We start from the raw sequence: 16,862 nt of genomic DNA on the forward strand, positions 1-16,862 counted from the left end.
AAGAGTCAGTTCTTCGTACAGCATTTAGAGGACAAGTTATGGGAGGTGGAGGGCTTGTCCTAAATGCGGTCTGGTTCAGTCTTGATAAAAACAGCATCCCCTGTGCAGTCATGGGCCTTGCTTGCTTGTAAGAAGCTGGGGGATGTTTCAGTTACTATTATGCCCCATAGAAGTTTAAATATGGTCCAGGGCATTATTTTCCACGGGGATCTCCTTTTACAGTCCGATGACGAGCTGCGCGCCAACTTAGAGCGACGAGGTGTCCATTTTGTCAGGTGCATCCACTGGGTCCAAGAGATCATAAAGTTTCCACCGGTGCCTTCATCTTGGCCTTCGAGGGTGACACATTACCTGTGAAGGTTAAGGTAATAGTCTACCATTGTGATGTCAAACCCTATATCCCTCCCCTGATGCGGTGCTTCAAATGTTGGAAGTTCGGCCATATGTCTTCTCGCTGCGCTTCCACCCTCATCTGTCGCAATTGTGGAGGACCATCCCATCCTCTTACTCCATGTCCCCCGCCTCCCATCTGTGTCAACTGCAGGGAGCACCATCTCCCTTGCTCGCTGGACCATAAGATTCTACAGAAGGAACGGAAAATAATGGAATACAAGACCCTGGATAGACCGACATACACTGAGGCTAAGCGTAAGTTTGACAGACTACATCCAGTACGCATGACGTCCACTTATGCCACCACTGTCGCTCCTGTTACAGTTCCCATAGCTGCACCACACACCGTTAGCTCTGAGCCAGAGAACCACACCTGCCCCCTTGATGGTGTGGGTCACTTCACTCCCTGTTGCTCCTGTTCTATCTACCTCTGTAGCAACACACCCCCCCCCCCCAACCATCGGGGACATCAGTTCCCCCTTCCCAGCCAGAGAAGCGTAAGACATCTTCTGCTCCCAGGAAGGGGTCCCTAGGGGACCTCCCTTCGCAAGTTCCGATCGGTTTAAAAGTAGACATCTGCAATTGGCTCAAACAACCACCAGTTGCAGGTCGTAGGGCCTCACGGTCGTCGTCTGTCCCTGAGACTGACCCAGAGAAGCCCTGCCAGCCTGAACCACCAAAGGCACAGCGACATAAGCTGCAAAAGAAAAAGGTTCCCAAGAACCTAGACATTGCGGTGGCACCTGTCCCACAGCTTCCTACAAGCTCAGCATCTGAGAATGAGGTCGAGATTCTGGTGTCTGCTGAAGACCTGGATCTCGCCGGTCCCTCAGAGGCCATTGATGTCACTCGTGTGGGTACTGAATCGGAGGCAGCGAGTGAACAAGTGGCGTAAACTGCTTTCCCATTCCCTTCACGCCTTTCTGAGCCATGGACAATATCATCCTCGAGTAGAACTGCAGCGGTTTCTTCCATCATCTAGCTGAACTCGGACAACTTATCAGAATTCACCCTTTCTTCTGCATTGCTCTTCAGGAAACTTGGTTTCCAGCGATGAGAACCCCTTCCCTCCATGGCTATCTGGGTTATTATAAGAACCAGGCAGCTTATGAAAGGGTGTCTGGTGGTGTCTGCATCTATGTCCTTCACTCTCTTCACAGCGAGTCTGTCCCTCTCCAAACACCGTTAGAGGCTGACACTGTTCAGGTGTGGACGCCACAGGCTGTTACCGTCTGCAGTCTGTATCTTCCACCGTATGATGATCTCCCACACCATGTCCTGGCTGTGCTGATCGTCCAATTGCCGCCACCTTTGTTGTTGCTGGGCAACTTCAACGCCCATAACCCTCTGTAGGCTGGGTCAGTGGCAACAGGTCGAAGTGCCATCGTTGAGAATGTATTGGCACAGTTCGTCCTCTCCCTTTTAAACGATGGTGCCTTCACACATTTCAGTGTGGCTCATGGCATGTACTCCGCCATTGACCTTCCGATCTGTAGTCCTAGCCTCATATCGTCTGTCCAATGGAGTGTGCAGGGGCCCGCCGCATCATTCGCCAACACAAGCAGCAGTACTGGGAGCGGTGTGTGTCCACCATTGGCCTCCATGTCACTCCATCGCAGGTCTGGGCCAAGATTCGACGGCTCTATGGCTATCGGACCCCTGTCAGAATCCTTGCGCTCTCACTGAATGGATTAGTTTGTACTGACTCCAACGTCATTGAAAACCGCTTGGCAGAGCATTTTGCTCGGAGTTCCGCTTCTGCGAATTACCCACTCGCTTTCCGCTCCATTAAAGAGCAGATGGAACGTTGGAGCTTTTCATTTCGCACCCACCATCCAGAACCGTACAATGTTCCATTCAGTGAGTGGGAATTCCACAGTGCCCTAGCTGCTTGCCCTGATACCGCTCCTGGGCCAGATCGCATTCACTGTCAGATGCTGAAACACCTTTCAGTGGACAGCCAGCGACGCCTCCTCGACATTCACAACTGTATCTGGGTCGAGGCTGAGTTCCTGTTTCAATGGCGGGAAAGCATTGTCATCCCCATTTTGAAACCGGGCAAGAGCCCTTTGGAGATGGACAGCTACCGCCCCATTAGCCTCACCAACGTTCCTTGCAAGCTTCTCGAACAGATGGTGAGCCGGCGCTTGAATTGGATACTGGAGCCTCGGGGCCTTCTGGCTCCATCTCAGGGTGGATTCTGTAAAGGCTGCTCCGCCACCGACAATCTGGTGAGTCTGGAGTCGGCCATCCTTACTGCCTTTGGCCGCCGTCAGCACCTGGTTGCTGTCTTTTTCGACATGCAGAAGGCGTACGATACTACACGGCGTCATCATATACTCTCTACGCTTCATGAATGGGGTCTCCGGGGCACTCTGCCGATCTTTATCCGAAATTTGTCGCATCGTACCTTCCACGTGCAAGTCGCGGCCTCTCATAGTTCCTCCAGAGTTCAGCAGAATGGGATACCACAGGGATCTGTCCTAAGTGTCAGCCTGTTTTTAAGTGCAATTAACGGGCTCGCTGCGGCTGTGGGAACGTCTGCCTCAGCTTCCTTGTATACTGACGACTTCCGCCTCTACTATACCTCCATTGGCATTGCAGTTGCTGAACGTCAGCTATCCACAAGGCAGTCTTGGGCTGTAGCGCATGGCTTCCAGTTTTCAGTTGCCAAGACCTGTGTTAAGCATTTCTGCTCTTGACAAACAGTTTACCCAGAGCTGCAGCTTTATCTTTCTGGCGAACTTCTTGCTCTGGTGGAGACACATCGGATTTTGGGTGTGGTTTTTGATGCCTGGTTGACTTGGCTCCCACATACTCGATAGCTTAAACGGATGTGTTGGCAGCATCCAAATGCTCTGCGATGCTTGAACCACACCAGGTGGGGCGCCGATCGATCTACCCTCTTACGGCTCTACCAGGCGTTAATCCAGTCTCGTCTGGATTATGGGAGCCTGGCTTGTTGTTAAGCATCCACATCTGCACTGCGGGTGCTGGACCCAGTCACACACAACGGAATACGCGTTGCCACTGGTGACTTGCAGACGAGCCCTGTGGACAGCATACTTGTGGAGGCAGGTGTCCCTGCACTGTGGTTAAGGCGCCTTCATGTACTGGCCGCTTATGCTTACCATGTTTGTAGCTTTCCTGGGAATCCAAACTATCATCTCCTATTCCCGCAGTCAGTCGTCTATCTCCCAGAACGTCGGCACCAGTCGGGTTGTACGATCGCCGTCCGCGTCCGAGAGCTTCTCTCTGGGCTTGGGGTTTTCCCTGTTCCACCTAATTTCCGGGCCCCTCTGCGTACACCCCCGTGGTGTGTGCCCCGCCCTTGCCTTCGGCTCTACTTGGCAGACAGGGCACAACGGACTTAGACCCTCTGGAGGACTTCCATCGCCGCTTTTATTACATCCTCGCCATGTATCAGGGCTCTGACGTTGTTTACACTGACGCTTCGATGGTTGCTGGTAGTGTTGGTTATGCTTTAACTCTAGGCAACCATTCCGAACAACGTTCATTGCCAGCTGGCTGCAGCGTTTTCACTGCTGAGGTGGTCGCCATCGTTCATGCCCTAGAATATATCTGCTCCTGCTCAGGTGAGTCCTTCGTTATCTGTAGCGACTCCCTGAGCAGTTTACGAGCTATCGACCTGTGCTTCCCTCGCTCTCGTCTGGTGATGGCTGTCCAGGAGTCCCTGAATACTCTTGCCCGTTGCGGCCGATCTGTGGTCTTCATTTGGACCCCTGGCCGTGTTACGATACCTGGCAATGAAAATGTTGACCGCCTGGTGAAAGAGGCCACCAGTAAACCATCTCTGAAGGTTGGCCTCCCAGTGACTGATTTGCGGGCAATCTTACACCACAAAGTTTTCAATTTATGGGACACTGAATGGCGCAACCTGCCCGTACCAAACTAACTCCATCGTATCAAGGAGACGAAGACTGTGTGGTGGTCATTCATGCGGCTCCCTCGCCAGGAGTCTGTTGTCCTCTGCCGGCTATGCATTGGGCACACTTGGCTGATGCACGGCCACTTACTGCGCCGTGAGGACCACACTCTATGTCGCTGCGGCTCCGTTTTGTCTGTGGTCCACATTTTGTTGGACTGTCGCCTTTTAGCTGTGCTCAGGCAGATGTTAGCTCTGCCTGATACGCTGCCTACCCTTTTAACAGATGGGTCTACCATACCAGACTAAGTTTTGCGTTTTAATTAGGCAGGAGGTTTCTATCATTTAATCTAAGTGGTTGTTACGTTCTTTTCTGTTGATTCTGGCCTATGGTTTTAGACTGAGTTTTTATGTTTCTCAGTTGTTGGGTTTTCCTTTCTTTCCTCTATGGTCGGTCAGCTACCATCACACTCTGTGTGATTTGTTTTGTCTGTTCTTTGCGTTTTTCTTGTTCTGTGTCGTCTGTTGTCTCTCTTATCCTTTTTTCTTCTCCTCTGTGTGTTTTTAAGCTTTGGAACAAGGGACCGATGACTATAGCAGTCTGGTCCCCTTCATCCTGCAAACCAACAAACCAATACTCTGCGGTGCTTGAGCCACACCAGCTGGGGCACTGACCGATCTACCTTCTTATGGCTCTACCAGGCAGTAATCCAGTCCTATCTGGATTATGGGAGCCTGGCTTATGGCTCAGCATACCCATCTGCGTTGCAGGTGTTGGACCCAATCCTTCACAACGGGATCTGACTTGCCACTGGTGCTTTCTGGACCAGCCCAGTGGACAGCATACTTGTGGAGGCAGGTGTCCTTCCACTGCGATTATGGCGCCAATGTTCATTGGCCACTTATGCTATGCATGTTTGTAGCCTGCCCAGGCATCTCGATTATCATATTCTGTTCCCTCAAACGGTCGTCTTTCCCAGTATGTTGGCGCCATTTGGGTTGTGTGATCACGGTCCACATCAGAGCTTCTCTCCAGGCTCGGGGTTTTCCCTCTTCCACCTTCTTTCTATGCCCTTCTGTGTACACCCCCACGATGTGTGCCCCACCCTTGCCTTTGGCTCGAATTGGCACAGGGCTCGAATGATTTAGTCCCTCTGGAGGCTTTCCGCCGCCACTTTGTTTGCATCCTTGCCACGTATCAGGGCTCTGGCGTTGTTCACACTGACGGTCGTGTCGATTATGCTCAGACTCTAGGGGACCATTACGAACAATATCCATTGCCGGCTGGCTGCAGCGTTTTCACTGCTGAGCTGGTCATCTTTCGTGCCCTAGAGTATATCCATTCCGCCTCAGGGGAATGCTTCGTTATCTGCAGCGACTCCCTGAGTGGTTTGTCAACCAGTGCTTCCCTCGCCCTCTTCTGGTGATTGCTGTCCAGGAGCCGCTCCATACTCATGCCCATTGCGGCTGCTCTGTGCTGTTTGTGTGGACACCAGGTCATCTCGGCATCCCAGGAAATAAACGTGTTGATGTAATGGCCAAACGGGCTGTCGATGCACCAGCCTTGGTGATGGGCCTTTTGGAGAGACCTTAGGTCAGTTTTGTGGCAGAATGTGCTTCGCACCTGGGATGAGGAATGGCGCTCCCTGCCTTCTCGCAACAAACTTCTGGCCATCAAGGAGTCTACTGGTGTGTGGCGCACCTCCTTGCACGTCTCTCACAAGGAGTCTGTTGTCCTCTGCCAGCTGCGCATTGGCCACACGCGGATGATGCACAGCTGTTTACTGTGCTGAGGACCCGCCTTTGTTGTGGTGGGTCCACTTTGATGGTGGTCCACATTTTGTTGGCCTGCCCCTTTTCAATGCGCTCAGGTAGACGTTTGCGCTGCCTGATACGCTCCCTGCAATTTAAACAGATGACTCTGATATGGCAGGCTTAGTTTTGCATTGTGTTCGGGCAGGGGTCTTTCCCACCCTGCAGGTTTGGGGGTAAGAATAGGCCCGCGGTATTCCTGCCTGTCGTATGAGGCGACTAAAAGGAGTCTCAAACTTTTCGGCCTTCTGTGACGGTCCCCTGTTGGGTTTGACCACCATCTCTCAAAATTTTCCGAAGAGCGAGCCGATTGGGGAAGGGCGCCTTACTTGGTACACTGTGTCCATCTTGTGATAAGACCTTTCGCCAGCTTATTCGCTGTTGAATTGCAGTCCTGCCCGCTCTCCATCTCTTGGGCATGACTACATTCCTGCGTGCAGCTTACACCTTGCACTGTGCAGTGCCTCTTTCTGCACTGATGGCAACCGTGGACCACATGTTACCTAACATCCAGCACGGTAGCCAGTCCGTTGTGGTGGGGCTGCCATGTACCCTCTTGGTTGTAGCCTCCTGACAACACAGGGATTGCTCTACTGATGGCTGCGCCGTTAACTCACCACGTATGCCAAGGAGTAGATGCCCATCTCCCTGGGTCATCAGGACTCCCAGCAATGGCCATCCTGCCAGGTGGCTATTGCTGCGGCTGGGTGGCGCCCGTGGGGAGGGCCCTTGGTCGGAGTAGGTGGCATCAGGGCAGATGACCCGCAATGAAGCGTGGTACATCATCTCTCGCTGGCAGCCAGCCGCCAGCAGTCTCTAAGTGTTCGAGGGCTCATTTTAAGGTTAACGTTTATGACCCCAAATCGTTCCCATCCCTGGCCACACCATGGGAGGAACGACAGGCATTGAATGAAAGTGAGACATATTCGCCCAGGTATCTTGTCTGTACCAGAGCTGATGGTGACTCGTTTCTATCCGTGAAGCCTCAGTTCTTTGTAGAGCATTTAGAGGACAAGTTTGGGGAGTTGGAGGGCTTGTCCAAGATGCGGTCAGGATCGGTGTTGATAAAAACGGCGTCCTCCACCCAGTCGCGGGCCTTGCTCGCTTGTAATAAGCTGAGGGATGTCTCCATAGCTATCACGCCGCATACAAGTCTGAATATGATCCAGGGCATTGTCTTCCACAGGGATCTCCTTTTACAGTCCGATGACTAGCTGCGCACCACTTTCGTCCGGCGCGTCCAACGGGGTCTGAGGGATCATAAAGTTGCCACCGGTGCCTTCATCTTGGCCTTCGAGGGTGACACGGTCAAGGTGGTGGTATACCGTTGTGATGTCAAGCCATATATCCCTCCCCCGATGTGGTGCTTCAAGTGTTGGAAGTTCGGCCATATGTCTTCTCGCTGTGCTTCCGACCTCGTCTGTCGCGATTGCAGTCGACCATCCCATCCTGATCATCCCTGTGCCCCGCCTCCCATCTGTGTGAACTGTGATGAGCACCATCCGCCTTGCTCGCCGGACTGTCCGATTCTGCAGAAGGAGCGGAAAATCATGGAAATCAAGACCCTCGACTGCCTAACGTATGCTGAGGCGAAGCGGAAATATGATCGGCTTCATCCAGTGCGTATGACATCTTCTTATGCCGCAACTGTCACTCCTGCTCCAGTTCCATCAGCTCCAGTCTGCTCTGAGTCGAAGGCCCACACCTACCCCCTTGATGGTCGGGGGCACTAAACTCACTGTTGCTCCTGCTCCATCTACCTCAGGAGCAATGCCCCCCCATCCATCGGGGACATCAGTTCCCCCTTCAGAGCTGGAGAAGCGTAAGACTTCTTCGGCTCCTCTCGCCAGGAGGGGGTCCCTTGGGGACCTCCCTCCGCAAGTTCTGACCGGTGCCCAAGCCAACAGCCGCAAGTGGCTCAAACAACCGCCAGTCCCTGGTCGTCGGGACACACGGTCGTTATCTGTCGCTGAGACTGACCCAGTGACGCCCTCCCAGCCTGAACCACCGAAGGCACAGCGCGAGAAGCAGAAGAAGAAGAAACTCCCCCAGGCTACCGACATTGCAGTGCCACCCATTCCACCGCTTCCTACAAGCTCTGCGTCTGTGGATGAGGTGGAGATTCTGGCGTCCGCTGAGGACATGGATCTCGCCAGTCCTTCGGACGCAATGGATGGCTGTTGTACAGGTGGTGATTCCGTAGCAGCAGGGGCCCAGGAGGCGTAATCTGCCTCCCCAGTCCCTTCACGCCTTTCCCATCCATGGACAATACCATCCTCCAGTGGAACTGCAGCGGTTTCTTCCACCACCTAGCTGAGCTCCACCAACTTCTCAGCCTTCATCCTTTCCTTTGCATTGCTCTGCAGGAAACTTGGTTTCCAGCAATGCCAACCCCCGCCCTCTGTGGCTATCGGGGTTATTATAAGAACCGGGCACCTTTGGAAAGGGTGTCTGGTGGCGTCTGCATATATGTCCTTAACTCTCTTCACAGCGTGCTTGTACCTCTACAAACAGCTTTAGAGGCTGTCGCTGTTCGGGTGTGGATGCCACAGGATGTTACCGTCTGCAGTATTTACCTTCCACCGGATGGTGCTGTCGCACAGCATGTCCTGGCTGCTCTGATAGCCCAACTGCCGCCACCCTTCTTGTTGCTAGGCGATTTCAATGCCCACAACCCTCTATGGGGTGGGACTGTCTCCGATGACCGCGGTCGTGCTGTGGAGCATTTGTTGGCTCAGCTCGAACTTAGTGCCCCCAGGGGCTCAGCATTCATTTGCTGGGCACGGGCTTCGCGACTCTGGGGTTCCTGAGCTGGGAACTGGTAAGCGCCGCCAGTCCCCTGTCACCATAAGCTCTGAGCATACTTCAACGACCACCGTGCGGCGCGGCGGTGGAATGTTGTGTGTCTCAGGGAATGGAGATCTTGGCTTCACCGCCTGGATCGCGAGGATGGAATAAACCTCTATAAACAACGCCACAATCTCAAGGTGTGCTGCGTGCTGATGAGATGCATGGCTGTTGAAGTGGAACAGCCGTTAGCAGGCAACCTCTGGGGAACCTGCCGCACCTCAGTTGTATAAGGCTTACTCAGGCACATGGGGCTCTGAGTGGACCTTCAGTTCCCTAGCTGCTCGTGGGACCGAGATTGAACCCTCGAACTTTCCTTCTCCTCCCAGCGGAAAGGGTGGGCCGCTGGTAGGTTCTAACAACCAATCTCACAAGAGGGCTCGTGTAGCCAGTCCTCCTGATTCAGGTAATCGTAACAGAAAGCATGCTGCTTCGCAAAATGTGTTTCTCATAATTAGAAGAAAAGATGGGAGTTTTGAAAAGGTTTCGCCATTTTATATACAGAAGGGCTTAGAAGGAATTGCTGGCACATTAAAATCTGTAAAGCGCTTGCGAAATAGCACCTTGATGATTGAAACATCTAGCTTCCAGCAAGTCCAGAACCTTCATAAGGCACAATTTCTTGGGGAGTTTGCGATAGAGACTGAATTTCACAACACCTTGAACTACAGCAAGGGTGTTGTGACTTGCAGAGATCTCGTTGACATTCCCCAAGACGAACTGAGGGCTGAATGGTCCAGGGAAGGAATTGTCGACGTGCAACACGTTATGAAACGGGTGGATGATACTCTCATGAAATCTGACTCGTTTATCCTTACGTTTAACAGCACCAAATTGCCCGAGCATGTGAAGGCAGGTTTCCTACGTCTCAGTGTACGGCCTTATTACCCCAACCCCATGCGGTGTTTTAAATGCCAGCACTTTGGACACACTACTCTCGGCTGTAGAGGGGAAGCCACTTCAGGGAATTGTGGTAAAGCCGCCCATGAGGCAGTTAGTTGCTCCTCTCCTCCCAAGTGCCTCAACTGCTCTGGGGATCACCCTGTATGGACCCCCCTGCGGGTCCGGGGATTAGAATAGGCCCGAGGTATTCCTGCCTGTCGTAAGAGGCGACTAAAAGGAGTCCCACATGTTTTGGCCTTATGTGATGGTCCCCTCTCGGGTTTGACCTCCATCTTTCTAAATTATTCCGAAGAGTGAGCCAATTGGGGAAGGGCGCCTTACATGGTGCACTGTATCCGTCGTGCAATTAGACCTTTAGCCGTCTTTCTCGTCGTTGCAATGGTGTCCCGCTCGTTTTCGACCTCTTGGGCGATTACCACACTGCACTCTGCAGTGTTTCTTTTAACTGCGACGACGACCTTGGCCATTTTTGCACCTAAGATCCAGCACGGTAGCCAGTCCGTTGTGGTGGGGCCGCCATGTACCCTCTTGGTTGTAGCCCCCTGACAACACAGGGATCGCTCTGCTGATGCCTGCGCCGTTAACTCCCCACGTATGCCAAGGAGTAGATGCCTATCCTCCTGGGGTATCAGGACTCACGGCAACGGCAATCCTGCCAGGTGGCCTTTGCTGTGGCTGGGTGGCGCCCGTGGGGAGGGCCCTTGGTCGGAGTAGGTGGCATCAGGGCGGATGACGCGCAATGAAGCGTGGTACATCATCTCTCGCTGGCGGCCAGCCGCCAGCAGTCTCTAAGCGTTCTCGGGCTCAATTTAATGCTCAGAAGTACGATCCGAAAACGTTCCCCTCCCTGGCCACGCAGTGGGAAGAGCGTAAGTCCCAGCATGGAGGTAACAGTTATTCGCCCCGATTCTTAGTTTGCACGAGAGCTGATGGGGAGTCTTTTCTCTCCACAAAGCCTCAGTTCTTCGTCGAGCATTTAGAGGACAAGTTTGGGGAGGTGGAGGGCTTGTCTAAAATGCGCTCTGGCTCAGTACTGATACAAACGGCATCCTCCGCCCAGTCACGCAGGTTACTTGCTTGTGACAAGTTGGGGGATGTTAACGTTACAATTACTCCACATAAGAGTTTAAATATGGTCCAGGGTGTTATTTTCCATAGGGACCTCCTTTTGCAGTCTGATGACGAGCTGCGCGCCAACTTAGAACGTAGAGGTGTTCATTTCGTCCGGCGCGTTCATCGGGGTCCGAGGGACAATCAGGTTGCTACCGGTGCCTTCATCTTGGCCTTCGAGGGTGATACGTTACCGGAAAAGGTCAAGGTGATGGTCTACCGATGTGACGTCAAGCCCTATATCCCTCCCCCGATGCTGTGCTTCAAGTGCTGGAAGTTCGGCCATGTCTTCCCACTGCACTTCCAGCCTCACATGTCGAGATTGCGGACGCCCATCTCATCCCGATACTCCATGTGCCCCGCCTCCCATCTGCGTCAACTGCGGGGAGCACCATTCACCTTGCTCGCCAGACTGCAGAATATTCCAGAAAGAGCGCAAAATCATGGAATATAAGACCCTGGACCGACTGACTTATACTGAGGCCAAACGGAAATACGACGGATTACATCCGGTGCAAATGACAACTTCCTACGCCGCTGCTAGAACACCTGAGCTAGCCCCATCAGTTTCGCGCCTTCTGGCCGGATCGACGACTGGTACAACTCCTCCTGCCCCCTTACCAGTGGGGGGCTCTACCCACCGGGTTGCTCCTGTGCCACCTACCTCAGAAGCAACACCATCCCCCCCATCGGGGACGTAGGTCCCCGCTTCTAAGCCGGAGAAGTGTCCAACTTCTTCGGCTTCTCACGCTCGCAAGGGGTCCCTTGGGTCCCTCCCTTCCCAGGTTTCCACCGCCGGGAAGGCTGACAATCGACAGTAGCGTAAGTGCCCACAATCTGCAGGTCGAAGGGCTTCCCGATCCTCCTCAGTCCCGGAGACTGAATCGGTGAAGCCCTCCCAGCCAGTTAAACCCAAGGAGCAGCATGAGAAATCAAAGAGCAGCTTTAGGCCCAAGGAACGCGCGGTGGCAGCCACCCCATCGCAACCTTCTAGCTCTGCGTCTGGGGACGAGGTGGAGATTCTGGCGTCCGCTGAGGACCTCGATCTCGCCGGTCCCTCAGACGCCATGAATAGCAATGGCACTAGCACTAGCAGCAGGTGACCCAGCAGCGTAATCTGCCGTCCCAGTCCCGGCACGCCTTTCTCAGCCATGGACAAAACCATCCTCCAGTGGAACTGCAGCGGTTTCTTCCACCATCTAGCTGAGCTCCAACAACTTATCAGCCTTCACCCTTTCCTCTGCATTGCTCTGCGGGAAACTTGGTTTCCAGCAATGCGCACCCCCGCCCTCCGTGGCTTTCGGGGTTGTTATAAGAACCGAGCAGCTTATGAAAGGGTGTCTGGTGGCGTCTGCCTCTATGTCCTTCACACTCTGCACAGCGAGTCTGTCCCTCTCCACACACCTTTAGAGGCTGTCGCTGTTCGGGTGTGGACGCCACAGGTTGTTACCATCTGCAGTCTTTACCTTCCACCGGATGGTGATGTCTCGCAGCATGTCCTGGCTGAACTGGTAGCCCAATTGCCGCCACCTTTCTTATTACTGGGCGACTTTAACGCCCATAACCCTCTGTGGGGTGGGTCAGTGGCAACAGGTCGAGGCGCCACCGTTGAGCATTTATTGTTGCAGCTCGATCTCTCGATTGTGAATGATGGTGCCTCCACACATTTAAGTGTGGCGCATGGCACCTACTCCGCCATTGACCTTTCAATCTGTAGCCCTAGCCTCTTACCATCTGTCCACTGGAGTGTGCATGACGACCTGTGTGGTAGTGACCACTTTCCGATTTTTCTGTCACTACCACAGCGTCACTCTTCTGGGCGCCCTAGCAGATGGGCTATGAATTAGGCTGACTGGGACTTGTTCTCCTCCACTGCCGCTATTGAGCCACTCTCAACTGATGCCATTGATGCGGTGGTTACATCGGTCACCGCCGGCATCGTTACTGCCGCCGAGTCTGCCATTCCCCGTTCTTCTGGGTCCCCTCGGAGGTGGGCTGTGCCTTGGTGGTCGCCTGAGATCGCTGAAGCGATTAAAGATCGCCGGCGGGCGCTCCAGCGTCACAAGCGACATCCCTCCATGGACCACCTTATCGCCTTCAAACGGCTGCGTGCGCGGGCCCGCCTCCTTATCCGCCAAGGCAAGAAGGAGTGCTGGGAGCGGTATGTGTCCACCATTGGACTCCGTCACTCCATCGCAGGTCTGGGCCAAGATTCGACGGGTCTTCGGCTATCGGACCCCTGCCAGCGTCCCTGCGCTCTCACTGAATGGAGCAGTTTGTACTGACTCCGACGTCATTGCAAACCGCTTAGCAGAGCATTTTGCTATGAGTTCCGCTTCTGCGGTTACCCCCAGGCCTTCCGCTCCATTAAAGAGCGGATGGAATGTCGGAGCCTTTCGTTTCGCACCGACCACCCAGAATCTTACAATGCTCCATTCAGTGAGTGGGAATTTCAGAGTGTCCTTGCCGCTTGCCCTGATACCGCTCCCGGGCCAGATCGCATCCACTGTCAAATGCTGAAACACCTTTCAGTGGACTGCAAGCGACGCCTCCTCGACCTTTACAATCGTCTCTGGGTCGAGGGTGAGTTTCCGTCGCAATGGCGGGAAAGTATTGTCATCCCCATTTTGAAACCTGGAACGAACCCTCTGGAGGTGGACAGCTACCGTCCCATTAGTCTCACCAACGATCTTTGCAAGTTGCTTGAACGGATGGTGAGCCGGCGCTTAAATTGGGTGCTGGAGTCTCGGGGCCTTCTGGCTCCGTCTCAGGGTGGGTTCCGTAAAGGCCGCTCCGCCACCGACAATCTGGTGAGCCTTGAGTCGGCCATCTGTACAGCCTTTGCCCGCCGTCAGCACCTGGTCGCTGTCTTTTTCGACATGCGGAAGGCGTACGATACGACGTGGCGTCATCACATCCTTTCTACGCTTCATGGATGGGGTCTTCGGGGCCCTCTGCCGATCTTTATCAGAAATTTTCTGTCGTATCGTACCTTCCGCGTGCAAGTCGCGGCCTCGTATGGTTCCTCCCTCGTCCAGGAGAACGGGGTACCCCAGGGCTCTGTCCTCAGTGTCTGCCTGTTTTTAATTGCAATAAACGGTCTCGCTGCGGCAGTAAGAAATTTTGTCTCCGCTTCCCTGTATGCTGACGACTTCTGTCTTTACTATAGTTCTATTAGCATTGCAGCAGCTGAACGTCAGCTACAGGGCGCAATCCGCAAGGCGCAGTCTTGGACTGTAGCGCGTGGTTTTCAGTTTTCGGCTGCCAAGACCCGGGTTATGCATTTCTGCCGGCGCCGAACGGTCCATCCTGAGCCGCGGCTTTATCTTGCCGACGAACTTCTTGCTGTGGTGGAGACCCACAGGTTTTCGGGTGTCCTTTTTGATGCCCGGTTGACATCTCAACGCCCTGCGTTGTTTGAGCCACACCCGCTGGGGCGCCGACCGATCTACCCTGTTGCGGCTCTACCAGGTGTTCATCCAGTCTCGCCTGGATTATGGGTGCCTAGCTTATGGCTCAGCATCCCCATCTGCGTTGCGGGTGCTGGACCCAATTCTCCACAGCGGGATACGCCTTGCCACTGGTGCTTTCCGCACCAGCCCTGTGGACAGCGTCCTAGTGGAGGCAGGTGTACCTCCACTGCGGTTCCGACGCCAACGTTTGCTGGCCGCTTATGCTGCCCATGTTTTTAGCTTGCCCGGGCATCCAAATTATCGTGTCCTGTTCCCGCAGTCAGTCGTCCATCTGCCAGACCGTCGGCTCCGGTCGGGTTGTCCGATCGCCGTACGCATCAAGGAGCTTCTCTGCGGGCTTGGGTTTTTCCCAGTTCCACCTCCTTTCCGGGCGCCTCTGCGTACACCCCCGTGGTGTGTTCCTCGCCCTTGCCTTCGGCTCGACTTGGCACAGGGCTCGAAGGACTCGGTCCCTCCAGAGGCCTTCTGCCGCCGCTTTTATTCCATCCTGGCCACGTATCAGGGCTCTGGAATTGTTTACACCGACGGTTCGATGGTTGCTGGTCGTGTCGGGTATGCGCTAACTTTAGGGGACCATTCTGAACAACGGTCCTTGGCGGCTGGCTGCAGCGTTTACACTGCTGAGCTAGTCGCCATCTTTCGTGCCCTAGAGTATATCCGCTGCTGCTCAGGTGAGTCCTTCGTTATCTGTAGCGATTCCCTGAGCGGTTTACGAGCTCTCGACCAGTGTTTTCCTCGTTCTCGTCTGGTGATGGCTATCCATGAGTCCCTGCATATTCTTGCGCTTTGCGGCCGCTCTGTGGTCTTTGTGTGGACCCCCGGTCATGTCGGTATCCCGGGCAATGAACATGTTGACCGCTTGGCGAAAGAGGCCACGAGTAAACCATCTCTGGATGTTGGCCTCCCAGAGGCTGATTTGCGGGCAGTCCTCTGCCGAAAAGTTTTTGCGCTTTGGGACGCTGAATGGCGCAATCGGATCATGAACAATAAACTCCGTGCCATCAAGGAGACGACGACTGTGTGGCGGTCATCCCTGCGAGCCAACCGCAGGGACTCAGTCGTCCTTTGTCGGCTCCGCATTGGCCACTCCCACCTGACACACAGTTATTTACTGCGCCGGGAGGACCCTCCTGTATGTCGCTGCGGGGCGGCTTTGACAGTGGCCCACATTTTGTTGGCCTGCCCCCTTTTAGCTGTGGTCAGGCAGACATTTGCGCTGCCTGATACGCTCCCTGCCCTCTTATGTGATGACCCTGGTATGGCTGACTTAGTTTTACGTTTTATTCGGGCAGGGGGTTTTTATTATTTACTCTGAGTGTTTGTTCTGTTCTTTTGTGTTGATTCTGGCCATTGGCCTACGATTTTACGCTGAGTTTTTAATGTGTTCTCGGTGGTTGGCTTTTCCTTTTTATCTCTATGGTCGGCCAACCACTGTCACACTCTGTGTGATTTTAATTTGTTTCGTCTCATCTCTGTAGGAGTATTTCTTGTCCTGTGTCGTCTGACGTCTTTCCTGTTGTTCGTTTTTTATTCTCTTTGGGTGGTTTTTCTTTTTTTTGGAAAAAGGGACTGATGACCGTCGCAGTCTGGTCCCTTTAATCCACCCCAAACCAACCAACCAACCGCATTACTCTCCCCACTTTTACGTTTTCCATTTGTACCGTTTACACTCCATCGTCATCTGCCGTTACCAGGGCAGACATGATGCAACTTATTGCTCAGCTACCTGCACCATTTTTGTTAACTGGAGACTTCAATGCCCACCATCCCCTTTGGGGCTCTCCAGCATCCTGCTCGAGGGGCTCCTTGTTAGCAGACCTTTTCAACCAGCTCAATCTTGTCTGCCTCAATACTGGCGCCCCTACTTTTCTTTCGGACACATCTCATACCTGTTCCCATTTAGACCTCTCTATATGTACTCCCCAACTTGCACGCCGGTTTAGTGGTATGCACTTGCTGATACATATTCGAGCGACCACTTCCCGTGTGTTATCCATCTCCTGCAGCATACTCCCTCTCCGTGCTCCTCTAGTTGGACCATCTCCAAGGCAGACTGGGGGCTCTTTTCTTCCAGGGCGACCTTTCAGGATCAAACCTTCACAAGCTGCGATCGTCAGGTCGCACGCCTCACGGAAGTCATTCTCGCTGCTGCTGAATATTCCATCCCTCACCCTACTTCATCTCCACGTCGCGTACCGGTCCCCTGGTGGACCGCAGCATGTAGAGACGCTTTACGTGCTCGTCGACGTGCTTTACGCACCTTTAAACGCCACCCTAAGGTGGCGAATTGTATTAATTATAAACGATTACGTGCTCAGTGTCGTCGTATTATTAAAGAAAGCAAGAAAGCCAGCTGGGCTGCTTTCACAAGCACCTTCAACAGTTTTACTCCTTCTTCTGTTGTCTGGGGTAGCCTGCGCCGGCTATCTGGCACTAGG

The sequence above is a fragment of the Schistocerca cancellata genome, chromosome 2 (genome assembly GCF_023864275.1).
Source record: "Schistocerca cancellata isolate TAMUIC-IGC-003103 chromosome 2, iqSchCanc2.1, whole genome shotgun sequence".
Classification (NCBI taxonomy): domain Eukaryota; kingdom Metazoa; phylum Arthropoda; class Insecta; order Orthoptera; family Acrididae; genus Schistocerca; species Schistocerca cancellata.